Source organism: Mobula birostris, chromosome 7 (genome assembly GCF_030028105.1).
Source record: "Mobula birostris isolate sMobBir1 chromosome 7, sMobBir1.hap1, whole genome shotgun sequence".
NCBI lineage: Eukaryota > Metazoa > Chordata > Chondrichthyes > Myliobatiformes > Myliobatidae > Mobula > Mobula birostris.
Window position 1 is genome coordinate 9,596,485 of NC_092376.1, and position 26,939 is coordinate 9,623,423.

The 26,939-nt window shown below is 44.1% G+C and overlaps 1 protein-coding gene across 1 annotated transcript in view; it reads left to right on the top strand.

Moving 5' to 3' along the window:
• The first annotated feature begins 3,523 nt into the window (after nucleotides 1-3,523).
• Nucleotides 3,524-26,939, top strand: part of capn5a (calpain 5a) — a 165,816-nt gene continuing 142,400 nt past the window's right edge. The window contains exon 1 of the mRNA XM_072262602.1: nucleotides 3,524-3,660. The gene's annotated coding sequence lies outside the window, so the exon portion shown is untranslated. The remainder of the gene's footprint in view (nucleotides 3,661-26,939) is intronic.

A 26,939-nucleotide genomic window follows, 5' to 3' on the forward strand; every position in this document is an offset into this window, starting at 1 on the left:
CACAGATCCCTGAAAGTTGCCTCACAGGTGGATAGGGTAGTTAAGAAAGCTTATGGGGTGTTACCTTTCATAAGTCAAGGGATAGAGTTTAAGAGTCGCGATGTAATGATGCAGCTCTATAAAACTCTGATTAGGCCACACTTGGAGTATTGTGTCCAGTTCTGGTCACCTCACTATAGGAAGGATGTGGAAGCATTGGAAAGGGTACAGAGGAGATGTACCAGGATGCTGCCTGGTTTAGAAAGTATGCATTATGATCAGAGATTAAGGGAGCTAGGGCTTTATTCTTTGGAGAGAAGGAGGATGAGAGGAGACACGATAGAGGTGTACAAGATAATAAGAGGAATAGATAGAGTGGATAGCCAGCGCCTCTTCCCCAGGGCACCACTGCTCAATACAAGAGGACATGGCTTTAAGGTAAGGGGTGGGAAGTTCAAAGGGGCTATTAGAGGAAGGTTTTTTACTCAGAGAGTGGTTGGTGTGTGGAATGCACTGCCTGAGTCAGTGGTGGAGGCAGATACACTAGTGAAGTTTAAGAGACTACTAGACAGGTATATGGAGGAATCTAAGGTGGGGGCTTATATGGGAGGCAGGGTTTGAGGGTCAGCACAACATTGTGGGCCGAAGAGCCTGTACTGTGCTGTACTATTCTATGAATCTATGAATCTATGAGCAGCCTGATGTATGCAACTCTGCTGTCCAGGTGTTCCAGGGTAGAGTGAAGGGCCAATGAGATGGCATCCGCTGTGGATCTGTTGCTCTGGTAGGCAAATTGGAGCAGATCCAAGTTGTTTCTCAGACAGGAGTTGATATGCGTCATTGCAAACCTCTCAAAACAATTTATCATAAGTGCTGCTGGGCGTTAGCCATTGAGGCAGGTTACGGGTAATGGTATAACTGAAATCTGCTTGAAGCAGGTGGATACCTCACACTGTCAAAGCGAGAGGTTAAAGATCTCAGTGTACACACCAGCCTGCTGATCAACACAAGTCTTTAGTACTTGGCCATTTGGCTGGGTATCCCATCTCAGCTGGATGCTGTTCTTGCGTTCACCCTCCTGATGACTGCTTATACATTGGCTTCAGAGACTGAGATCATTGGGTCATTGGGGGGGGGGGGATGTGGGGCTTTGTGGTTGTTCTTCCATATTTTGAAGGTCAAAGCAAGCCTAGAAGGAATTGAGCTCATCTGGAAGCAAAGCCCTACTGTCTCCTATGTCGCTTGATAACCCCTCATTCTCCTGAACTCCAGCGAGTACAGGACCAGAGCCTTCCCAAAAATATGAGAGCAAAGGTTGTGAGAAGAAGGGGTTAGTTTTATTACACAGAGAGTGGTCAATATCTGGAATGTGCTGCCTGACGAGCATTAGCCTAACTCTGATACTATGTCTTATGCTGCGAGGGACTTAGAACATAGAACAGCACAGTACAGGTCCTTCAAACTATAATGTAGTGCCAAACTTTAAACCTACTCCAAGATCAAACTAACCCTTCCCTTCTACACAGCGCTCCATTTTCCTGTCACCCCATCCGTCTGTCTAAGAGTCTCATGAATTTCTCTAATGTACCTGCCTCAACTACTACCCCCGGCCAGGCGTTCATTTCATGCACCCATCCCTCTCTGAGTAAAAACCTACCTCTCACTATACTTTACCCCGGTCACCTTAAAATTATGACCTACTCATATTTCTGCCTGCACTCTCTGAGCCTTTGGGGTTTAGGAGGATTTGGACAAGAGAAACACAGGTAAAGGGAGACAGGTACATAGTTGTAGAGTCCCTTGTCTTAACAACTCCGCCTTCCCCCATTTTCCCTCAGATGCCACTCAACCTGTTGAGTTCCTCCAGCAGATTGTTTGTTGCTCTAGATCCCAGCGTCTAAAGTCTCTTGTGTCTTCTTGAGTCAAATCCTCAATGGGTTGCATCCTAGATGAAGGAAGGGCGGGGGAGAATTATTTTAATTTAGGTCAAGTTAAATAGATTAGATTAGCTTTATTTGTTGCATGTACATCATAAACCCATCCTGGGTAAAGCTCTCCCCACCACTGAGCACATCTACGCGGAGCACTGTGTCAGGAAAGCAGCATCCATCATCAGGGACCCCCACTACCCAGGTCTTGCTCTCTCTTCTTTGCTGTCACCAGGAAGAATGCACAGGAGCCTCAGGACCCACACCACCAGCTTTAGAAACGGTTACTATCCTTAAGCCATCAGGCTCTTGTACCAGAAGGGATAACTTCACTCAACTTCACTCATCCCAACACAGATCTGTTCCCACACTCTGTGGACTCACTCTTAAGTATTCTTCATCTCACGTTCTTAATATTATTAATTAATCAATTAATTTATTATTATTATTATTTTTTTTATTTATTTTTACATTTGCACAGTTTGTTGTTTTTTGCACACTGGTTATTTGTCCCTCATTGATTCTATTTATTTTCTTTGTATTTACTGTGAATGCCCACAAGAAAATAAATCTCAGGGTAGTATATGGTGACATATGTATTTTGATAATAAATTTACTTTGAACCTTGAAACCTGGTTTAGAGGGCATGAGCTATAACCAGAGGCTCGATAAACGTGGGTTGTTTTCTCTCGAGTGGAGGATGATGAGGGGCGAACTGATAGAGGTTTACAAGATTATGAGAGGCACAGATTGAGTGGACAGAGAGTATCTGTTTTCCAGTGTTGAAATATTTAATACCAGAGGGCATATGTTGAACCTGAGAGGGGGTAGGTTCAAGGGGGGTGTGAGGGGTAACTCAGAGAGTCGTGGATGCTCATTATGATGGTGGAGACAAATACATTGGAGGCGTTTGGATAGGCACATGGTTGTAAGGAAGATGGAGGGATATGGACGTTGGAGGGATTAGTGTTTGTTTTTAGCTGGTTCGGGGCAACATTAGGGCCGAATGGTCGGTCTCTGGGCTGTACTCTTCTATGTTCTCTGCTTTAGATAGTGAAATGCGGCGTCTGCCTCAACGACCAACACAATCCGAGGATTGTACCGGCTTCAGTCCACAAGTGTCGCCACGAGACGTTTAGTGTTTGTTGTAGTACTTGAAATAAACTTACTATAAACAAAAAAAAAAGTTGCCTTATGGGTCTGAGGTCATCAAACAGGGAGACAAAGTCCTGATGAGGGGTCTCGGGCGAAACGTTGACTGCCTATTCGTTTCCCTACATGCTGCCTGACCTGCTGAGTTCGTTCCGCATTTTGTGTGTGTTACTCTGGATTTCCAGCACCCGCAGAATCTCTTGTGCTTAAAATAAGTAAATATCAAGAGGCTTTTGTGGAGCCAGACAGTTATTTTTTGACCATCTAGTTGTTTCATGTTCATAAATGCAGACCTTTTATTAAAACTCTCAGTGATGAAAGGAGCCGAGCCGCTGACCGCGACGGTATACCGCCCTGTCAGTATTCACCCACGCAGACAATAAACTACATCTCCCGGTGCGCATCAAGCCTGTTGTTTCAAATTGGCCGAGCACGCATGCGCACTACCGCTTCCGCACTCCTCCCACGGGCGGGGGAAAAGTATCAGCGGGCGAAACTCACCAGCAGAAATTGATCAGCTGTCGCTTCCTCCAGTCGAGGCAAAGCGAGCTCAAAATTGGCAGCGGTTCGCAGGTTTAAAGACGGCTAGCTGTTTGGAGAGGTGAGAAACATCATCTTCATTTGGGGTAGAAAGAATGTAACGGAGTTGAAAGGATACACATTCGTTTCTCCTCATCTAGATTCTTTTAACATGTTTGATACAATTATTCTCAAGCTGGTACATCAACAAGGCGAAGAGTAACAGCGATTTTCTTAGGGAACTGGACGGTTACTTTGATTTTAATGCTTTGTAACTCTTGGGTTTGGCGCTCCACGTTGTTCTGTCGAGATGGATTTTTAACAGGCAACAGGCATTGAGAGAAATATTGCCTGTGTGTTTATAGATTGTGCTCGTGTTTTTATGATTGTAGAGCGCAGCATGTCGTACTTCAGGGTATATACAAGGCGGAAATATTTGTACGTTTCCCTTGCTATCCGAGGGTAAGCGTGTTGGCAGCAAACATTTTAATCTCAAGTATTTACTTCAATTACACATTGGTTGTCAGTCTCTGTTTTGTGTGGTTTTTCATTGACTCTATTGTGTTTCTTTGTATCAACTGTGAATGCCCGCGAGTAAGTGAATCTTAGGGTTGTATACGGTGACGTATACGTATGTTGTTAATAACTTTGCGCTTTTTGCAGTGATTTCATCGCTTTTGTCCTGAGCTCGCTATTTATTTCCATTACTAATGCCATGGGTGTCTAAATAGATTGTCGCCACTGTTATTACAATGCCCCCTGTTTGTATCGCCGTCGCAATAAAAGAGCGATAGAGCATTAAGGAGTGCCTTAGAAGAGGGAGATCTGGGAATACAGAGCCATAGTTCCTTGAAAGTAGTGTCACAAGTAGATGGGGTCCTAAAGACAGTTTTGGCACGTTGGTTTTCATTAAGTCAGACTATTGAGTACAGGAGGTTGGGATGTTGTGTTGAAGACATTCGTGTAGCGGGTGCAGTTTTTCTTATCCAACTACAAGAAATATGTTGATATTTACGCTCCTTATTCTCTGCAATGAGGAGAGATCCGATAGAGGTCCAGTAGACAAAGTCGTGAGGGGTATAGACCATAAGACAAAGGAGCAGAAGTCGGCCATTCGGCCCATCGAGTCTGCTCTGCCATTTTATCACGAGCTGATCCATTCTCCCATTTAGTCCCACTCCCCCCGCCTTCTCACCATAACCTTTGATACCCTGGCTACTCAGATACCTATCAATCTCTGCCTTAAATACGCCCAATGACTTGGCCTCCACTGCTGCCCGTGGCAACAAATTCCATAGATTCACCACCCTCTGACTAAAAAAAATTCTTCGCATTTCTGTTCTGAATGGGCGCCCTTCAATCCTTAAGTCATGCCCTCTCGTACTAGACTCCCCCATCATGGGAAACAACTTTGACACATCCACTCTGTCCATGCCTTTCAATATTTCAGGCTTTAGAAGTCAGGCTACGGCTTCTGGACTTCCGATCAACTCCTGGGCGTCAATTCTCAGGACCGACCCCCGGACTAGGCAATGGCAAGAACCCCATCTACTTGTGACACTACTTTCAAGGAACTATGGCTCTGTATTCCCAGATCTCCCTCTTCTAAGGCACTCCTTAATGCTCTACCGCTCTTTTAGTGCGACGGCGATACAAACAGGGGGCATTGATCTATTTAGACACCCATGGCATGGGAAACAGCTTTGCCACATCCACTCTGTCCATGCCTTTCAACATTCGAAATGTTTCTATGAGGTCTCCCCACATTCTTCTAAACTCCAAGGAATACAGTCCAAGAGCGGACAAATGTTCCTCATATGTTAACCCTCTCATTCCCGGAATCATTCTAGTGAATCTTCTCTGTACCCTCTCCAACGTCAGCACATCTTTTCTTAAATAAGGAGACCAAAACTGCCCACAGCACTCCAAGTGAGGTCTCACCAGCGCCTTATAGAGCCTCAACATCATATCCCTGCTCCTATAGAGAGCCTTCATGCCAGCAGCCTTTTCCCACTGGGGTTGGGAGGGACTAGAACTAGAGGTGAAAGGTGAAATATTTAAGGGAATCCTGAGGGGGAGCTTCTTCACCCAGAGGGTGGTGACAGTGTGGAACGAGCTGCCAGTGGAAGTGCTGGATGTGGGGTTGGTTGCGACATTTAAAAGAAGTTTGTATAGGTACATCGATGGGAAGGGTATGGAAAGCTATGGTCAAGATTGGGGGTACCCAACCTTTTTATGCCATGGACCTTACCATTAACCGAGAGGTCTGTGGACTCCAGGTTGGGAACCCCTGATCTAGGTGTGGGTTGATGCAACTAGGCTGAATAATAGTTCGACATGGGCCAAGGGGCCTGTTTCCAATGCTATAATCCATTATGACGAAGGATTAGACATCCTCCAAGAAGACCCACAACCTTTGTCATAGGGATTGGAGGCTTGGGTGCCTCAAAGACCTGGAGAGAGATGTTGGCTGGAGTCAGGACTCTTGGTAGGGTCACCATGCCTAACAGTTCAAAGGATAGAGTGGTGTATCTGTTCTCCAGGTTCAGAAGTTTATCTCAGGGCTTACAACCCTGACTGGTCCAAAAAATTGTCACAGAAACAGGAATGAAGGATTTTATATCTGTGTGTGACAGGCGGATAGAGGACCTTCATTGCTGCCCTAAACGCCAGTGGCATAACAGGCAGTAACTGAGGATTAGACAAAGGCTAATGTCCATCCTGAATCATGCACTGCCACAGGAGCCATTTGGCCTATTACTGTCTAAAGAGTTAAACTATTTCCTCTGTCCACAATTCTCCCTTGTTCCTGAACACTCTTCCCCATTGTGTATTGATGTGAAGTGACTCATGAACTGCAAGCCCCTGCCTTCGAAGAATTAAGATGAGTGGAGAAAGATTTAAGAGGGACCACCCAAAATGTTATCTATGACTCTACTAATTCCATGAACTTTGACCACTAACCCTGCTGATAGGCTGCTAAATTAATTGGTCACTGCACACTGACTCCACTGTACAGTATGGGGTGGTTTAATGGAAAATTGTTTACACCAAAAATATCTAGAACATAGAATGTAACAGAACAGAACAGGCCCTTCAACTCATATTGTGCTAAGCTTCTAACCTACTCCGAGATCAATCTCAACATTCCCTCCTCTGTAGCCCTCCCTCCTACACAGCCCTCTATTTTCTATCCTCATGTGTCTAAGACTTTCTTGAATGCCCCAATGCATCTGCCTCTATCATCACCCTGGCAGGGCATTACCCACGTCCACCACTCTCTGTGTAAATAACCTACCTCTGACATGCCCCCTACACTTTCCTCCAATCGCCCTCTTACAATTTGCCAGTTCTGCCCTGGGAAGAACTCTCTGGCTGCTCAGTCCATCGTTTCCTCTGACCATCTTGTACACCTGTATCAAGTCGCCTCTCGTCTTCCTTCACTTCGTGGTGGTGGGAATGGGATTGCTCTGCGAACCATCCTGCTTCCGATGGGGAAGACACTGAGGCCCGAGAGGATCAACCATCAGGCTCAAGAACATCTACTATCACACTTGAACTGCCTTCCCATAAGCTAGAGGTGAACTCTGCATCTTCTGGCACACAAAGTTACTTGAGAAACTCAGTGGATGAGGGAATGGATAGCTGATATTTAGGGCTGAGATCCTTCATCTGGACTTGATCCATTTTGGGGCAATACTAGGATTTTATTGCAGTTCCAATTAGTTAGCAAGGACTTGCTTATTTTTACCACTGCAGTCTTTTCATTTAAGATCATGAAGGGCATAGATAAGATGGGCGATCACAGTAAGGTGGTCTAAAGCTAAAGGTTGTAGAATTAAGATGAGTGGAGAAAGATTTAAGAGAGACCTGAGGCGAGAGTTTCACAAGGGGTGGTGAGTGTGTAACAATCAGATAGGGGCAGGTACAATTAGAATGTACCTGACCCTTGCCATCACCCAGGACATGCCTTCTTCTCATTGCTACCATCATGGAGGAGGTACAGGAGCTTGATTACACACACAATATTTTATGAACAGCTTCCTCCCCTCTGGAGTGGCAGGGTGGAGGTGTAAGGTGCACTTTCCTCTGTTAGCCTGCCGGTTGCCCTTGGGCAAGGTGTAGCACCTGCTTAGCCCCACGATCAGGGTGACGTGAAGCCATGGGAGCTGGTGGTGGATGGTCGTACGAGCAGCTGGTGCAGATCACAAGTCCTGTTTGTGCGACCACTGATGCCAGGCGGACAATCTCTGAAGAGCATTGACAATGATTGTGGTCACCCACCTTGTAAAGATACTGCCCAGAAGAAGGCAATGGCAAACAACTTCTGTAGGAAAAACTTGCTAAGAATAATCATAGTCATGGATAGACCGTGACTGCCTATGGCATATGACACGGTATGTAACGATGATGATGATTTCCTCTGCCTTCAGAAAATGGGCTAGACTCAGGCATAGTTCATGTAGTCAATGAGTAGGTCTGTTTCCATTCTGTAAGGCTCTGTGACTGTAAGACATTTGAAACAATCAATGGGGGGGGGGAGAGGGTGGGAAGAGTGACTGAGAGTTTGAGTTGAAATGTTGAGCAAGTATCAAGGCAGGGTGAAGTGGGAGGGATTAGGGAGGGAGTTCTGGCAAGTGGGGCTGATGACTTGGATGGAAGACCTGGATAGGTTTGATGGGAAGAAATGCTGCCCTTAGGGGAGGTGTCTGAAACTGCAGGGCAGAGGTTCAACCTTCTGCTGGGGGAACTTAGTGTGTCAGGCAGCATCTGTAAAGGGAAATGGATTGTTGATGTTGCGGGTCAAGACCCTTCATCTGGACCAGAAAATAAGATTAAAGATTAGCTTTATTTATCACATGTACCATTGAGATGTGCAGTGAAATGTTTTGCTTGTGCTGGGGCAGTCCACGTTCTTATAGTGCCAACATAACATGCCTACAACTTAGTAACCCTAACCCATACATCGTTGGACTGTGGGAGGAAACTGGAGCACCTGGAGGAAACCCCCATGGTCATGGAGGAGAAAGTACACACTCCTTACAGGCAACAGGGGCAATCAAACCCTGATCAGTGATTGCTGGTGTTGAAAAGCAATGACGCTACCCTGGTTAAAGTTAACAGGTAACCTCCAATAGGATTGGTTTCCTCTCTAATCCATGCATGTTTCCCAGTCTTAGTCATTACCAGATCTTATGGACTATTCAACAGTTTGGGTCTGTTGACTAGGATGTAGCCAGCGAAATGGGTCTTGCAAGGTGAGGAGACCCTTTTTGGCCATTAACTGCTTTAAATATCTCTAATGATCTTTTAACATTAATTTCTTTATGATTTGGGTGCTATTGGCAAGACCAACAAGACCCCAGCATTTTATAGAAGGGCACAGAACTAGCACTTGGCCTGCAATGTCTGTCCTGAGTGTGATGTCTGAGTAAACTACATGTATGTCTGCACGTGGTCCATTTCCCTCCGTTCATCTGCCTGTCTGAATGCCTCTTAAATATTGCTATCAGGACTGCTCCCATCAGCATCCCTGGCAGTGCGTTCTTGGAACCATCACTCACATTATGGAAAAGAAATACAAAATAATCACCTCCCAGGTCTCAGTTAAACTTTCCCCCTCTCACCTTTGAAGCAATACCCTCCAGTACACCGTAGGCAGCATGGTAGCATAATGGTTAGTATAATACAGGAGCAGAATTAGGCCATTCAGCCCATCAAGCGCTCTGCCATACCATCTGGCTGATTTATTATCCTCCCTCAGCCCCATTCTCCTGCCTTCTCCCTGTACCCTTTCCAGCACCAGCAATCGGGGCTCAATTCTGCTGCTGTCCATAAGGAGTATGTCTGTTCTCCCCGTGGGTTTCCTCTGGGTACTCCGCTTGCCTATGGGTTAGTAAGTTGTGGGCGTGCTATGTTGGCAGGAATAGCATGGCGACACTTGCGGGCTTTCCCCAGCACTTCCTTGGACTGTGTTGGTCGTTGGCGCAAATGACGCATTTCACTTTGTGACAAATAAAGCTGATCTCTTTATGTGACAATTTGACTCGGGTGGGGGGGGGAAGAGATTCTGACTGTGTACCCTCTCTACCATCCATAATTTTATAAACCTTTAGCAGATCTCCCCTAACCTCCAACACTCCAAAGACAACAACCCAAGTTTGTCCAGTCTCTCTTTTGTTGAGTCATATATTCATATAGCACAGTGACAGGCCCTTTTGCCCCTCTGCTCCATGCCAATCAAGATGCCCTATGCATGCTAGTCCCATTTGCCAGAAGGCCCATAACCTGCTAAACCTTTCCATTCATGTACTCGTCCAGCTGTCTTTTATAAGTTGTTATTATACCTGCTTAAACCACTTGAGCTGCACCCAAACCATAGCCCTCTCAACCATCTACCTATCCAAACTTCTCTTAAATGTTGAAATCAAAAACTTGCATATCCACCACTTGCACTGGCAGCTCATTCCATACTCTTCCCACTCTCCGAGCGAAGTTTCCCCTCGTGTTCCCCTTAAGCATTTCACCTTTCACCCTTGACCCCATGACCTCTAATTGTAGTCTCAGAACTGGAGATCATGGCAAAACAATCAAGGAGAAAATCTGCAGATACTGGAGATCCCGAGCAGCGCACACAAAATGCCGGAGGAACTCAGCAGGTCAGGCAGCATCTTTGGAAATGTGTAAACAGTTGACGTTTCAGCCTGAACTGTCAATTGTTGTCTCTTCTCCATAGATGCTGACTGGCCTGCTGAGTTCCTTCAGCATTTTGTAGGTGTTGCTCTGCAGAAAAAAGCCTGTTTGCATTTACCCTATCTATACCCATCATAATTTTGTAAACTACTAACTTTTTTTGTATTGCACTGTACTGCTGCCACAAAACAACGGATTTTGTGACATATATCAATAATAAACCTGATTCTGATCCTGACTAGGAGAGGAACCTGTAAGTGGTGGTGCATGTTGATGCAATTACGAAGAAGGCATGCAAGCGGCTATATTTCATTAGGAGTTTGAGAAGATTTGAGGAGATGTGGAGTCCCAATGCCTACTGTCCTGGTCCTGCTTGGAAATAGAGGTGGGCGCTTGGAAGATGTCTTTGAAGTGACTGAGTGATGTCAGAGTATTTAATAATATCTTTATTTATGGAGCACTTTTCACACAGATGCTTTACAATGGGATAAAAGTACAAACATGAAAATGAAATTTAAAAAAAATTAACATGAAATAAAAGGCAAAAAAAATGTTCGTTAAAAGCAAAGTTAAATAAATGGGGTTTCAGATTCTACATATTACAGATCCTATGCACTGGCTTCTCTGGTCTTTGGGCATAATTGGAGCCTTTGTTTGTAAAGGATGCAATGAAAGTAACCATTAGTTTAATTGATTCGCTATAATTAGAGACCTTGCTGTTGCAGAAGGCACTTAGCGTCAATCTCAGTCTGCCTCTGACAGGAAAACATATCCATTGGTTTGGCAAATTTTTTTTTAAGGCAGAGATTACTCGATAACCAAAGCCACACCACAAGCCATGTAATGGCCAGTAACAGTAGTTTACAATGCCACTTGTTTCCTGATTCTGAGGCCTGTCATTTCCGAGTTATCTCACCACATCAGGCACTTGAAATAGGGTGCCCTGTGATCTTCAAACAAAGTGAGATGATACACGGTTAGGTTGCTTCAACCTCGAGGGGACCGAGATCTTCAAATTGAGTTATAGAACATGACAGCACAGAGGCACACCTTTCGGACCACTGAGTCAATACTGAATGATTAATCTGTCTAGTCCCATTGACCTGCATCGGACCATAGCCCTCCGTACCCCATCATCCATATACAAATTTCTCTTCACTGTTGAAATTGAACCTGAATCCATCACTTCTGCTGGCATCTTGTTCCACACTCTCACCACCCTCCGCATGAAGAAGCTCCTCCTCAGGTTCCCCTTAAGTATTTCACCTATCACTTTTAACCCATGACCTCTAGTCTCATCCAACCTCAGTGGAAAAAACCTGCCTGCATTTATCCTATCTATATCCCTTCATAATTTTGTATACCTCTGTCAAATCTCCCCTCATTCTCCTACACTCTAGGGAATAAAGTCTGAACCTTTTCAACCTTTCCCCGTAACTTGGATTCTCGAGTCCTGCCAACATTCATGTAAATTTTGGAGTAAGTTTGGATGCCCTGTCATGGAGTGTTTCCAATGGCTGGGACATAGTCATCTCAATAACCTTTGGTTCTCCTCCTCCTCTGTCCAGTCCACCTGCTCAGATGTGAATTCTTGGCTGCAAATGTATAGATTTCTTAGTGTGCACGACAACTCTGGCAAGGTCTGCGAGACATTGCTTCCTACAAAGCGAAACCCAATAGCATGAATGGCAGCAACGCTTCACTACCAGATGAACTCAACACCTTCTATGCCGGCTTTGAAAGGGAGAACGCAACTACAAGTGTGAAGATCCCTGCTGCACCTGATGACCCTGTGATCTCCGTCTCAGAGGCTGACGTTAAAGAGAGTGAACCCTCGCAAGGCGGAAGGTCCCGATGGAGTACCTGGTAAGGCTCTGAAAACCTGTGCCAACCAACTAGCGGAAGCATTCAGGGACATTTTCAACCTCTCACTGCTACGGGCAGAAGTTCCCACTTGCTTCAAAAAAGCAACAATTATACCACCACCAAAAAAGAATAACATGGGCTGCCTTAATGACTATCGCCCGGTAGCACTCACATCGACAGTGATGAAATGCTTTGAGAGGTTGATTATGACCAGACTGAACTCCTGCCTCAGCAAGGACCTGGACCCATTGCAATTTGCCTGTTGCTACAGATGCAATCTCAATGGCTCTCCACATGGCTTTAGACCACCTGGACAACCCAAACACCTACGTCAGGATGCTGTTCATCGACCATAGCTCAGAATTTAATACCATCATTGCCACAATCCTGATTGAGAAGTTGCAGAACCTGGGCCTCTGTACCTCCCTCTGCAATTGGATCCTTGACTTCCTAACCAGAAGACCACAGTCTGTGCGGATTGGTGACAACATATCCTCTTCGCTGACAATCAACACTGGCGCTCCTTGGGTGTGTGCTTAGCCCACTGCTCTACTCTCTGCATACACATGACTGTGTGGCTAGGCATAGCTCAAATACCATCCATAAATTTGCTGACGATACAACCATTGTTGGTAGAATCTCAGGTGGTGACGAGAGGGCATACAGGAGTGAGATATGCCAACTAGTGGAATGGTGCCGCAGCAACAACCTGGCACTCAACGTCAGTAAGACGCAAGAGCTGATTGTGGACTTCAGGAAGGGTAAGACGAAGGAACACATACCAATCCTCATAGAGGGATCAGAAGTGGACAGAGTGAGCAGCTTCTAGTTCCTGTGTATCAAGATCTCTGAGGATCTAACCTGGTCCCAACATATTGATGTATAAAGAAGGCAAGACTTTATCAGGAGTTCGAAGAGATTTGGTATGTCAACAAATACACTCAAAAACTTCTATAGTTGTACCATGGAGAGCATTCTGACAGGCTGCATCACTGTCTGGTATCGAGGGGCTACTGCACAGAACCGAAAGAAGCTACAGAAGGTTGTAAATCTAGTCAGCTCCATCTTGGGTACTAGCCTATGAAGTTCCCAGGACACCTCCAGGGAGCAGTGTCTCAAAAAGGCAGCATCCATTATTAAAGACTTCTAGCACCCAGGGCATGTCCTTTTCTCACTGTTACCATCAGGTAGGAGGTACAGAAGCCTGAAGACACACACTCAGCAATTCAGGAACAGCTTCTTCCCCTCTGCCATCCGATTCCTAAATGGACTTTGAAGCTTTGGATGCTACCTCACTTTTTTTAAATATACAGTATTTCTTTGCTCGTTTTCTAAAATCTATTCAATTTATGTAATTGATTTACTTATTATATTTTATTTATTATTATTATTTTTCTCTCTCTGCTAGATTATGTATTGCATTGAACTGCTGCTGCTGAGTTAACAAATTTCACATCACATGCCGGTGATAATAAACCTGATTCTGATTCATTGATTCCAATGTATTTCTTTGTTCTACTGTGAATGCCTGCAAGAAAATGAATCTCGGGGTTGTCTATGGTGACATATAGAAATAATAAATTTACTTTGAGCTTGTACTTTGAAGTTCTTTGGATTTTGAGGTCAGAATCAGGTTTATCATCACTGAGATATGTTGTGAGATGTATTGTTTCGAGATTGCAATGGTGCAGTATATAAAAATTACTACAAATGGCAATCAGATCCAATTCCTGACACTGTCTAATGGCTTGTACGTTCTCCCCCTGACCACGTGTGTTTCCCCCGGGTGCTCCGCTTTCCTCCCACATTCTAAAGATGTAAGTGTTGGGGTTAGTAGGCTGTGGGCATGCCCCGTTTGTGCCAGTAGCATGGTGAAACCTGTGGGCTGTCCCCAGCGCAATCTTCGGGCAGTCTTGGTTTGTTGCTGCAAATGATACATTTCCCTGTATAGAACATAGAATAGTACAGCACAGTACAGGCCCTTCGGCCCACAATGTTGTGCTGACCCTCAAACCCTGCCTTCCATATAACCCCCCCACCTTAAATACCTTCATATACCTGTCTAGTAGTCTCTTAAACTTCACTAGTGTATCTGCCTCCATCACTGACTCAGGCAGTGCATTCCACGCACCAACCACTCTCTGAGTAAAAAACCTTCCTCTAATATCCCCCTTGAACTTCCCACCCCTTACCTTAAAGCCATGTCCTCTTGTATTGAGCAGTGGTTCCCTGGGGAAGAGGCACTGGCTATCCACTCTATCTATTCCTCTTATTATCTTGTACACCTCTATCATGTCTCCTCTCATCCTACACATGACAAATAAAGCTAGTCTTTGAATATATGAAAAATAAGTAGGGCATAAAGAGGGCAAATTAGTGAGGTAGTCCTTGTGGGTTCAGATTCTGCTGGCAACGGGTGTGTTGTCAGCAAATGTAATTATGTTTGAGCTGTGCCGAGCCACACTGCCATGAGTGTGAAGAGAGTAGAGCAGAGAGCTGAGATGTGTCCTTGTGGTGCACCAGTGCTGATTGTCAGCGTTCTGCCCATATACCTGTCTAAGTGCTTTTCAAACATTGTAATTGTACCTGTCTCTACTATCTCCTCTGGCAGCTTGTTAAATATTCCCACTATTCTAACTTGGCTCTCAGGTCCCCTTTAAATCTTTCCCTCTCACTTTAAATCTAAGCTCTCTCGTTTAAGTTTTGCCTAGCTTAAGGAAGTGGACTGTGACCATTTATGTTATCTGTGCTCCTCATGAACTTTGTATGTATGCCTCCTATAAGGTTACTCCTACACACCAGGGAAAAGGATTCCACCGTATCCAGTCTGTGCTTGTAACACAAGTCTTCCAGTCCAGCAAATCTTTTCTATCTTTTCCAGCTTAATGACATCCTTCCTCCAGCTGATGACCACAACTATGCACAATGCTCCGAGAGGTCTGATCTATGCCTTGTACAGCTGTAAGACGGCATCCCAACTCCTGTACTCGATACTCTGACCGATAAAGGCAAGCATGCATTGTTACAACCCCATCTACCCGCATCATTGATCTCTGGAACCCATGTACCTGTATCCCTGCATCTCTCTGTTCTACAGCACTATCCATCACCCTTCCATTCATGGTGCATGGCCTGTCCAGGTGTAACTGACCAAAATGCAGTACCTCACATTTGTCCAATTTAAAACAAATTTCACAATGTACTTCAGTGATAGTAAACCAGTTCCTGGGTGTCAACATCTTGTAGGATCTATCCTGGCCCAACACATTGATGCAATCAAGAAGAAAACGTACTATGTGAGGAGTTTGAGGAGACTAGGTATGTCACCAAAGACTCTGCAGATGTACCTTGGAGAGCATCTTGACTGGTTGTCTAGAGGCTCCATTGCAATGGACTGAAAGAGGCTGCAGACAGTTATAGACTCAACCAACTCTATCATGGACACAACTTTAAACCTATGCCCTTTCTCTGGGGGAAAAAATGTTGTGCATTCACCCTATCAATGTCCACATGACCCTTATACCTCTACCTGGTCACTCTTCAGTCTATTATACTCCAAGAAATTAAGTCTGCCCACCTCCTTATAACACAGAGTTATGATTAGCAGAAATGTCTGCTTGATTTTCTCCCCATTTAGAAAACAGTGTGGCACATTTATTTCTTCTTCGCAAGTGTATGACCATGCATTTTCCAACATTGTATTTCATTTGCCACTTTCTTGCTTATTCTCCTAATCTGTCTAAGTCCTTCTGCATCCTACCTATTTCCTCAACACTACCTGCCCCTCCACCAATCTTCATATCATCTGCAAACTTGGCAACAAAGCCATCTATTCTATCATCTATGTCATTTATATACAGCATTAAAAAAAAAAGTGGTCCCAACACCAATCCCTGTGGAACACCACTAGTCACTGGCAGCCGACCAGAAAAGGATCCTTTTATTCCCATTTGCTGCCTCCTACCAATCAGCAAATACTCTAACCATGTTAGTAACTTTCCTGTAATACGATGGGCTCTAATTTGCTAAGCAGCCTCATGTGTGGCACCTTGTCAAAGGCCTTCTGAAAGTCCAAATATACAACATCCACTGCATCCCCTTTATCTTCCTACTTGTAATTTCCTCAAAGAATTATAACAGGTTCATCAGGCAAGATTTTCCCTTGAGGAAACCATGCTGACTTTGTCCTATCTTGTCCTGTGTCACCAAGTACTCCATAACCTCATCCTTATCAATTGACTCCAACAGCTTACCATGCATTAGGGCGAGGTCAGGCCTTTGTGCTGCCTTCCTCCTTTCTTAAAGAGTGGAATGGCATTTGCAAATTGACATCCTCTGGCACCGTACTAGAGTCCAATGATTTTGGAAAGATCATTGTTAATGCCGCTACTGCTACCTCTTTCGGAACCCTGGGATTCAGTTCATCTGGTCCATGTGACTTATGTACCCTTGGGTCTTTCAGCTTTTTGAGCACCTTCTCCCTTGTAATAGTAACTGCACCCACTTCTCTTCCCTCACACCCTTCAACATCTAGCACACTGCTAGTGGCTTCCACACATTTACTGTGTATACTCACAAGAAAGCAAATCTCAGGGTTGTATATGGTGACATACAGTGGTATGCAAAAGTTTGGGCACCCTTGGTCAAAATTTCTGTTACTGTGAATAGTTAAGTGAATAGAAGATGAACTGATCTCCAAAAGTCATAAACTTAAAGATGAAACATTCTTTTCAACAAGATTAGTGTATTATTTTTGTTTTGTACAATTTTAGAGTGGGGAAAAGAAAGGAAAGGAGCACCATGCAAAAGTTTGGGCACCCCAAGAGTTTTGAGCTCTCAGATAACTTTTATCAAGGTCTCAGACCTTAATTAGCTTGTTAAGGCTATGGCTTGTTCACAGCCATCGTTAGGAAAGGCCAGGTGATGCAAATTTCAAAGCTTTATAAATACCCTGACTCCTCAAACCTTGTCCTAACAATCTGCAGATATGGGCTCCTCTAAGCAGCTGCCTAGCACTCTGAAAATTAAAATAAATGATGCCCACAGAGCAGCAAAAGGCTATAGGAAGATAGCACAGCGTTTTCAGGTAGCCGTTTCCTCAGTTCGTAATGTAATTAAGAAATGGCAGTTAACAGGAACGGTGGAGGTCAAGTTGAGGTCTGGAAGACCAAGAAAACTTTCTGAGAGAACTGCTCGTAGGATTGCTAGAAAGGCAAATCAAAACCCCCGTTTGACTGCAAAAGACCTTCAGGAAGATCTAGCAGACTCTGGAGTGGTAGTGCATTGTTCTACTGTGCAGCGACACCTGCACAAATATGACCTTCATAGAAAAGTCATCAGAAGAAAACCTTTCCTGCATCCTCACCACAAAATTCAGCGTCAGAAGTTTGCAAAGCAACATCTAAACAAGCCTGATGCATTTTGGAAACAAGTCCTGTGTACTGATGAAGCTAAACTAGAACTTTTTGGCTGCAATGAGCAGAGGTAAGTTTGGAGAAAAAAGGGTGCAGAATTTCATGAAAAGAACACCTCTCCAACTGTTAAGCACGGGGGTGGATCGATCATGCTTTGGGCTTGTGTTGCAGCCAGTGGCACAGGGAACATTTCACTGGTAGAGGCAAAAATGAATTCAATTAAATACTAGCAAATTCTGGAAGCAAATATCACACCGTCTGCTTTTTTAAAAAAAAAAGCTGAAGATGAAAAGAGGATGACTTCCACAACAGGATAATGATCCTAAACACACCTCAAAATCCACAATGGACTACCTCAAGAGGCACAAGCTGAAGGTTTTGCCATGGCCCTCACAGTCCCCTGACCTAAATATCATCAAAAATCTGTGGATAGACCTCAAAAGAGCAGTGCATGCAAGACGGCCCAAGAATCTCACAGAACTAGAAGCCTTTTGCAAGGAAGAATGGGTGAAAGTCCTCCAAACAAGAGTTGAAAGACTCTTAGCTGGCTGCAGAAAGTGTTTACAAGCTATGATACTTGCCAAAGGGGGTGTTACTAAGTACTGACCATGCAGGGTGCCCAAACTTTTGCTTCGGGCCCTTTTCCTTTTTTGTTATTTTGAAACTGTAAAAGATGGAAATAAGAAAGTAATCTTGCTTAAAGTATTAAAGAAATGTGTCATCTTTAACTTTATGCCCTTTGGAAATCAAGTCATCTTTTACTCGCTTAGCTATTCACAGTAACAGAAATTTTGAGCAGGGGCGCCTAAACTTTTGCATACCACTGTATGTCTACTTTGTTAATAAATTTACTTTGAACTTTGAAATACAATTGGGCGCTAGTACAATGTAGCAGATAGTACAATGCTATTACAGCTTGAGGTGGTGGAGTTTGTCCTTTGTAAGAAAGTTTATCCTTTCTTCCTGTGTGCTTCCTCCAGGTGCTCTGGTTTCCTCCCACAGTTTTTACTGTGTACCGGTTAGTAGGTTAAATTGGTCATTGTAAATTGCCCTGTGATTAGGTTAGGGTGATATGTGTGGGTTTCTGGGCATTGTATCTCATTAGGCTGAAAGAGCCTGTTCCACACTATCTCCAAATAAAACAAAATAATTGTGTCATTTTACATCGGTGACCAATATAGTCCGAATATACTCGGTGACCATTTTTATTAGCTACCCCTGTACTCCTGCTAGTTAAGACCATAATGTTAATGGAAAATCTAAATCAACCAATTATGTGGCAGCAACTCAATGCATAAAAGCATGCAGACACGATCAAGAGGTCCCGGTGTTGTTCAGACCAACATCAGAATGGGGAAGAAACGTGACCCAAGTGACTTTGGTCATGGAATGAATGTTGGTGCGAAATGGAATGGCTTGCGTATTTTGGAAATCATGATCTCCTGGAATTTTATGCACGTCAGTCTCTGCAACTTTTAAAATGAATTCAGTGAATTTTAATGAATGAATTGACTTTATTTATTACATCCTTCACATACATCAGGAGTAAAAATCTTTATGTTACGTCTCTGTCTAAATGTGCAATCATAGTAATTTATAATAAATAGAACAGTCAGTGTAACATAGAGTACAATCAAATCAGTCTGACGGCCTGGTGGAAGAAGCTGTCCCGGAGCCTGTTGGACCTGGCTTTTATGCTGCGGTACCACTTCCCGGATGTAAAAAAACAGAACACATTCAGTGAGTGGCATTTCTGTGGGTGAAAATGCCTTGTTAATGAGTGAGTCAGAGGACGATGGCCAGACCTTTTCAAGCTGACAGGAAGGTGACAGTGACTCAAATAACCACATGCTGCAACCGTGCTCTGCAGAAGAGTGTCTCTGAACACGCAACGTGTCGATTCCTGAAGTAGATGGGTTACAACAGCAGTAGACCACAGGAATACACTCAGTGGCCACTAATTCTGTACGGGAGATACCCAATCAGGTATGTGTTGGGGGCAGCCTGCAAGTGTTGCTATGCTTTGGGGGCCAACAAGCGCGTCCACAGCTCACTCACCCTAACTTGCACATCTTTGGAATGTGGGAGGAAACCAGAGCACCCAGAGGAAAGCCATGCAGTCATAGGGAGAACATAACAACTCCTTACAGACGGTGGTAGGAATTGAACTCTGATCGCTGGGGCTGTGAAGCGTTACGCTAACCGCTACACTACCGCGCCTTCTCATAAATATAAACATAAATTATGTCCTTTTTTCCACAAGAAAGAACTCAATTAGAACAAAATTAAAGTGGTAATTAAGCTGAACTTTTGTGATTAAAGTTGTGCTGGTTATTTCATGAACCAAGTGGTTGAAGAGAAGTAGCTATTGCTGAGTAACGCACTCAGTGATGGAGGAACTTTGAAGCCAGGCAGCATCTAAGGAGAGAAATAAAGATCTGATGTTTTGGGCTGAAATCCTTCACCAGGGCTCTTCTGCAACTTGGTGTTACGGCTCTTCAGGCTTCTGCCTGACGCATGCTGCAAGATGGCATGGCCTTGATGGTGGGGATCATAACCCATCTCCTACAAAGTGAAACCAAGCAACATGGGTGATGATAAGGCTCTGCTCCCAGAAGAAATCAATATCTTTTATGCTCGCTGTGATAATCAAAACATGGAGCAACCTTGATGAACTGCTACAGCCCCCAAGAACTTTGTGATTTCAATCTCTGTAGCTCATCCTTCAGGGAAATGAACATATTGAAAGCATCCGGCCCAGATGGGCTACCTAGCTGAGTACTAAAGATCTGTGCTGATCAACTGGCTAGAGTATTCACCGATATTTTTAACCTCTCGCTTTGATAGTCTGAGGTACCCACCTGCTTCAAGTAGGCTTCCGTTACACCACTGCCTAAGACAAACTTGGTAGCCTCCCTCAATGGTCCCACTTAATATCACAGAATGTATACAATATACAACCTGAAATTCTTGTTCTTTGCAAATATCCATGAAAACAAGAGTGCCCCAAAGAATGAGTGACAGTAAAAAGTTGGAACCCCAAAGCTCCCTACTCCCCCCTCACTCACAAGCAGCAGCAGCAGAGAAACGACCCTCCCCTCCTTCCACTTACCTCAGCAAAAAGCATCAGCACCCCCCCACCCACCAAGCAAGCAATAGCGAAGCCCCCGAGAAAGACCATGATCTGCTGTACAACAAAAACTAATTGTTCACTCGACAATTTGACATGTCACAGGCTCTCTCTCTCCCCCCCCCTAATAAAGAGACAGGGAGGTGTCATACAGCGAGAGGGGAGACTAACAAGACCAAAGAAAAAACACTGGTTGATTTATGCTGTTAAAGTCTGCCGTGTTGCTTTATTTTCCCCCAAGTTCTTCGACTCAAGAATCAGCAACAAACTCTCCCCACCAACGAGAGAGAGAGAGAGTGATTCACTGACTACAGAGCCTCCGACAGCAGATCCACTGTTCCCAATATTCCATTTTCTTCTGCGATGCATCATTTGGCAGCGCTGGCATAGAATCGTATCGTCCCCAGACACACTTAGCCTCGGAACCCCGAAGGCGTGCCCGTGTTCCAGGCCAGGTGCTTGGGATGTCGATAAATGGCTAGTCGGTCAGCACGGAATGGGTTCCATCAGTTCAAGGAACCGAAGTCTGAGTGCAGCTCTGGGTCAGGGTCTTTGACAGAACCCCCATCCACCCTGAAAAGATAGAAATTAAGCTGCTTCCGCAGATGAGCTTGAAGAAGTCGCTGTCTAGCGCCATTGTAGCTCCTCCTGAATGACTATCGCCCAAGTGCTTTGGGAGGCTGGTGATGAGAAGTATCAATTCCAGCCTGAGAAGCAGCTTGGATCCATTCCAATTTGCCTACAATCAGAACAGGTCTACAGCAGATGCCATTTAATTGGCTCTTCGATCAACCCTGGAACATCCAGCCGGTGAAGATGTATACACATCAAGATACAGCCAGGATTCCCTCAGAACTAATCAATAAGTTTAAAGACTTCGGCCTCAATACTTCTTTATTCAACCAGACTCCCAATTTCCTCACTTGCAGAACCTAGTCAGTTTGAATTGGCAAGGATATCCCCTCCACAATCTCCATCAGCACAGGTGTATCACCTGGCTATTTGTTTAGCCCCCCTGCTCTACTTGCTTTTATACTTATGACTGTGAGGCTAAGCCCAACTCCAATGCCATATTTAGGTTTGCTGATGACACCACTGTCACTGGCCAGATCAAAGGTGATGACTAATCAGCATATAGGAGAGAGACTGAAAATCTGTCTGAGTTGTGCTGCAACAATAACCTCTCACTTAATGTCAGCATGACCAAGGAGATGATCATTGACTCCAGGAGAAGGATATAGGAGGCTTTGTGGCAAAGTCTGCTGATGATGTGAAGATAGGTGGAGGGGTAGGTAGTGCTGAGGAAGCAATGCGATTACAGAACGACTTTGACATACTGGGAGAATGGGCAAAAAAGTGGCAGATGGAATACAGTGGGAAATATATGATCATGCATTTTGATTCTATTTATAAATTATAAATTACTATGATTGCACAATGCACATTTAGATGGAGACCTAATATAAATATGTAAGAAATAAAGTCAATTCAATTAAGGAACAAAAGTGCAGTCTATTATCTAAATGGGGGAAAAATTCAAACATCCGAGGTGCAAAGGGACTTGGGAGTCCTTGTCCAAGACTCCCAGAAAGTTAATTTACAGGTTGAGTCTGTAATAAAGAAGCCAAATGCAATGTTGCCATTCATTTCATGGGGCATAGAATATAAAAGCAAGGAGATAATGCTGATGTTTTATAAGACACTATAGTATTATCAACAGTTTTGGGCCCCATATCTCAGAGAGCTATTGAAGAGAGTCCAGAGGAGGTTCCTGAGGATTATTCTGGGAATGAAGGGGTTAACATAGGAGTGTTTGACAGCTTTTGGCCTGTACTCACTGAAATTTAGAAGAATGGGGGGGTGCGGTATCTCATTGAAACCTACTGAATGTTGAAAGGTCTAGATAAGGTGGATGTAGAGAGGATGTTTCCTATGGTGGAGGAAATTGAGGGGTGACCCTTTAGAACAGAGGTAAGGAGGAATTTATTTTTTTTTTTAGCCAGAGAGTAGTGAATCTGTGGAACGTTCTGCCGCAGACAGTTGTGGAGGCCAAGACCGTTGGTAAATTTAAAGCAAGAGTTGATAGTTTCCTGATCAGTCAGGGCATCAAAGGTTATGGTGCGAAGGCAGGTGTATGGGGTTGAGTGGGATCTGGGATCAGCTATAATAGAATGGCAGAGTGGACTTGATGGGCTGAATGGCCTATTTCTGCCCCTGTGTCTTATGGCCTTTAACAAAGGCAGCACCTCCTATAAATATTTCCGATAGTGGGGAGATGTGTACCGATAAAGTATTGGGCAATGTCTAATTACTTGGTATTTAATTATTGAATTGACTCTATTTCTTACATCCTTCTCATACATGATTAGTAAAATTTTTTACGTTACACCTCTGTCTAGATGTGCAGTCATAGTAATTTATAATAAATAGAACAATCAATATAACTCAAATCAGCATGTGTTAATCAGTCTGAATGTCTGGTGGAAGAAGCTGTCTCCAGAGTCTGTTTGTCCTGGCTTTTATGCTGTGGTACCGTTTCCCAGATGATAGCAGCTGGAACAGTTTGTGCTTAGGGTGACTCAGGTCCCTGATGATCCTTCGGGCCCTTTTTACACACCTGTCCTTGTAAATGTCCTGAATCATGGGAAGTTCACAACTACAGATGCGCTGGGCTGTCCGCACCACTCTCTGCAGAGCCCTGCAACTAAGGGAGGTACAGTTCCCATTCCAGGCAGAGATGCAGCCAGTCAGGATATTCTCAATTGTGCCCTTGTAGAAAGTTCTTAGGATTTGGGGGCCCATACCAAACTTCCTCAACCGTCTGAGGTGAAAGAGGTGCTGTTGTGCCTTTTTCACCACACAGCTGGTGTGTGCAGACCACGTGAGGTCCTCGGTGACGTGAATGCCGAGGAACTTGAAGTTGTTCACCCTCTCAACCCCAGATCCATTGATGTCAATAGGGGTTAGCCCGTCTCCATTCCTCCTGTAATCCACAACCTGCTCCTTTTTTTTTCCGACATTGAGGGAGAGGTTGTTTTCTTGACACCACTGTCAGAGAGATGACTTCTTCCCTGTAGGCCACTTCATTATTGTTTGAGATAAGGCCAATCAATGTAGTGTCGTTGGCAAATTAGTTGCTGTGTAGAGGTATTTCAGTGCTCTCAGTAAATGAATGTTGATAAACAATAACTGCATTCATAAACAACCTTTTATCCCTTGTAATTCCTCACCAAAATCCTCAGTAATGAGGGGAGGCTGATAGGTCCATAGACTGGTGACAATGTGAGGATGAGGTACCAGAAGAGCAACTCAACATTTTAGTTGCAGCTTCTTCCCCTCCACCATCAGGTTTCTGAATGGTCCATCAGTCCCTTCAGAGGCAGGTGGGCGTGCTGAGTTGGGGGACTGGCCCCTGTACGCAGTCTCTCCCATCAGTGCTGCCCTCTAGTGTTTGCTCCTGGAAGATAAGCTGGATTGCCTTCATCTGCAACTGACCCAGTGCAAAATGAGGAACTGCTGTGTACTTGTCCTTGCAGAAAAGTGGCTCCAGGACAACAACATGTGCACCATCAATCTTCAGGCTATGCTACCAAGTGACTTGTATGCTATTGTAACTGTGCTCTGTGACTGTGTATACTGTGGTTTGCTGTGCAAAAGTTTAGGCTAAAATATATATATAATATATATATATATAATAGCTAGGCTGCTTAAGACTCTTGCACAGTACGGTAATAATTTTATGTATTGCCCTATGCTGCTGCCACAAAACAAAACAAATTTCATGACATAGGTGAGTGATAAACCTGATTCTGATGTGGGTCAACATTGTGGACTGAGAGTGGGAAGGGGGCATGGAAGGGGGAGTCATGGAACAGAGGGAGTTGTTCCAGAGAAAATTCTGTAATAATCAATAAACTGGTGTCTTCGTGTCTTGGGGCTGGATGTATCTGCACCTGTGCCACCTCCCTCCCCCCCACCACTGGCACTCCTTTGCCACCTATCCCAAACCCCACCCGCGGCACTCCACCCTCACTATTCCCAGCATCCTTTGCTCCCGCCAGACTTACAAGCTCAATCTCCACTCCAAATTGATAAATTCAGTACTGCGCCGAAGTCATAGGCACCCTAGCCACATAGATGTGCCTAAGGCTTTTGCACACTGCTGTGTGGTCGAAAAACAATTAAACTTGAACTTTTTGGACTACATTTTTTATATTTCTTATTGTAACTTCTAGCAATTTTTGTGTATTGCACTGTACTACAGTCACATTAACAACAAATTTCATGACGTGTCAGCGGTAATGAACGTGATTCTGTTTGCAACTCAGTTGAGATAAGCTATTGGAATGGACTGACAACTTTACCTTGTGACTGTGATTAGTATCTGGATCAGATCAGATTATCTGTTCAGTGACATATACACCTGGGTGCAGTGAAACTTGGGTGTAGCTCACAGAGTAAGCTGTGTTCGTGATGAAAAGTGCACTGGATTCTAGTTAAATGGGACTCATGGAGACCAGTACATTGTAGCCCAATTAAGCAGCTTCTCCAACTAGCCAAAGTTTCATGGAAAAAGTTTAAAAAGGTATTAAAAAAAAGACAGAAACAAATTATGTATTTAGGTGAAATACAGAACATTTTGGAACACTACCAATAGTACTCCTCACTCATTGTCAGCAAGACCAAGGAGCTGATTATTGACTTGAGGAGGACACCAGAGGTCAATGAGTCAGTCCTCATCAGCAGATCAGAGGTGGAGAAGATCAGCAACTTCAAATTTCTCGGTGTTATCATTTATCTGTCCTTTCACTGAACTGGACTTGCTTCTGTGGACTTTTCATCTCAACTTCTAGATATTTAATGCTTTTCGCTTTTCCTCTTGTGTTTGCACAGTTTGTTTTGTTTTCTTAAAACACACAGTTTGTTGTCTGCCCTGGTAGGTGTGGTCTTTTTTTGATTCTATTGTTTCTTGTATTTACTGTGATTGCCCGTAAGGAAGTGAATTTTAGAGTTGTATATGGTGACATAAATGCACTTTGATAATAGATTTACTTTGAACTTCACTACAGCAGTATAAAACTTTATTATTTCCTAATAGTTAGAAGCCATAGAAAAACTACAGCACAGAAACAGGCCTTTTGGCCCTTCTTGGCTGTGCTGAACCATTTTTCTGCCTAGTCCCACTGACCTGCACACAGACTATATCCCTCCATACACCTCCCATCCATGTATCTGTCCAATTTATTCTTAAATGTTAAAAAAGAACCTGCATTTACCACCTCATCTGGCAGCTCATTCCATACTCCCACCACTCTCTGTGTGAAGAAGCCCCCCCTAATGTTCCCTTTAAACTTTTTCCCCCCTCACCCTTAACCCATGTCCTCTGGTTTTTTACTCCCCTTGCCTCAGTGGAAAAAGCCTGCTTGCATTCATTCTATCTATACCCATCATAATTTTATATGCCTCTATCAAATCTCCCCTCATTCTTCTACACTCCAGAGAATAAAGTCCTAACCTATCCAACCTTTCCCTGTAACTGAGTTTCTCAAGTCCCGGCAACATCCTTGTAAACCTTCTCTGCACTCTTTCAACCTTATTTATATCCTTCCTGTAATTTGGTGACCAAAACTGAACACAATACTCCAGATTCGGCCTCACCAATGCCTTATACAACCTCATCATAACATTCCAGCTCTTATACTCAATACTTTGATTAATAAAGGCCAATGTACCAAAAGCTCTCTTTACGACCCTATCTACCTGTGACGCCACTTTTAGGGAATTTTGTATCTGTATTCCCAGATCCCTCTGTTCTACTGCAGTCCTCAGTGCGTTACCATTTACCCTGTATGTTCCACCTTGGTTTGTCCTTCCAAAGTGCAATACCTCACACTTGTCTGTATTAAACTCCATCTGCCATTTTTCAGCCCATTTTTCCAGCTGGTCCAAGTCCCTCTGTAGGCTCTGAAAACCTTCCTCACTGTCCACTACACCTCCAATCTTTGTATCATCAGCAAATTTGCTGATCCATTTTATCATATTATCATCCAGATCATTGATATAGATGACAAATAACAATGGACCCAGCACTGATCCCTGTGGCACACCACTAGTCACAGGCCTCCACTCTGAGAAGCAATCCTCCACTACCACTCTCTGGCTTCTTATTGACAGAGGAATTCATTCAGTGTACACATTGAACAAAATCAGAGCAGATACCCAGTGCAGATAATGGACTACTTTCATACAATGCTATCA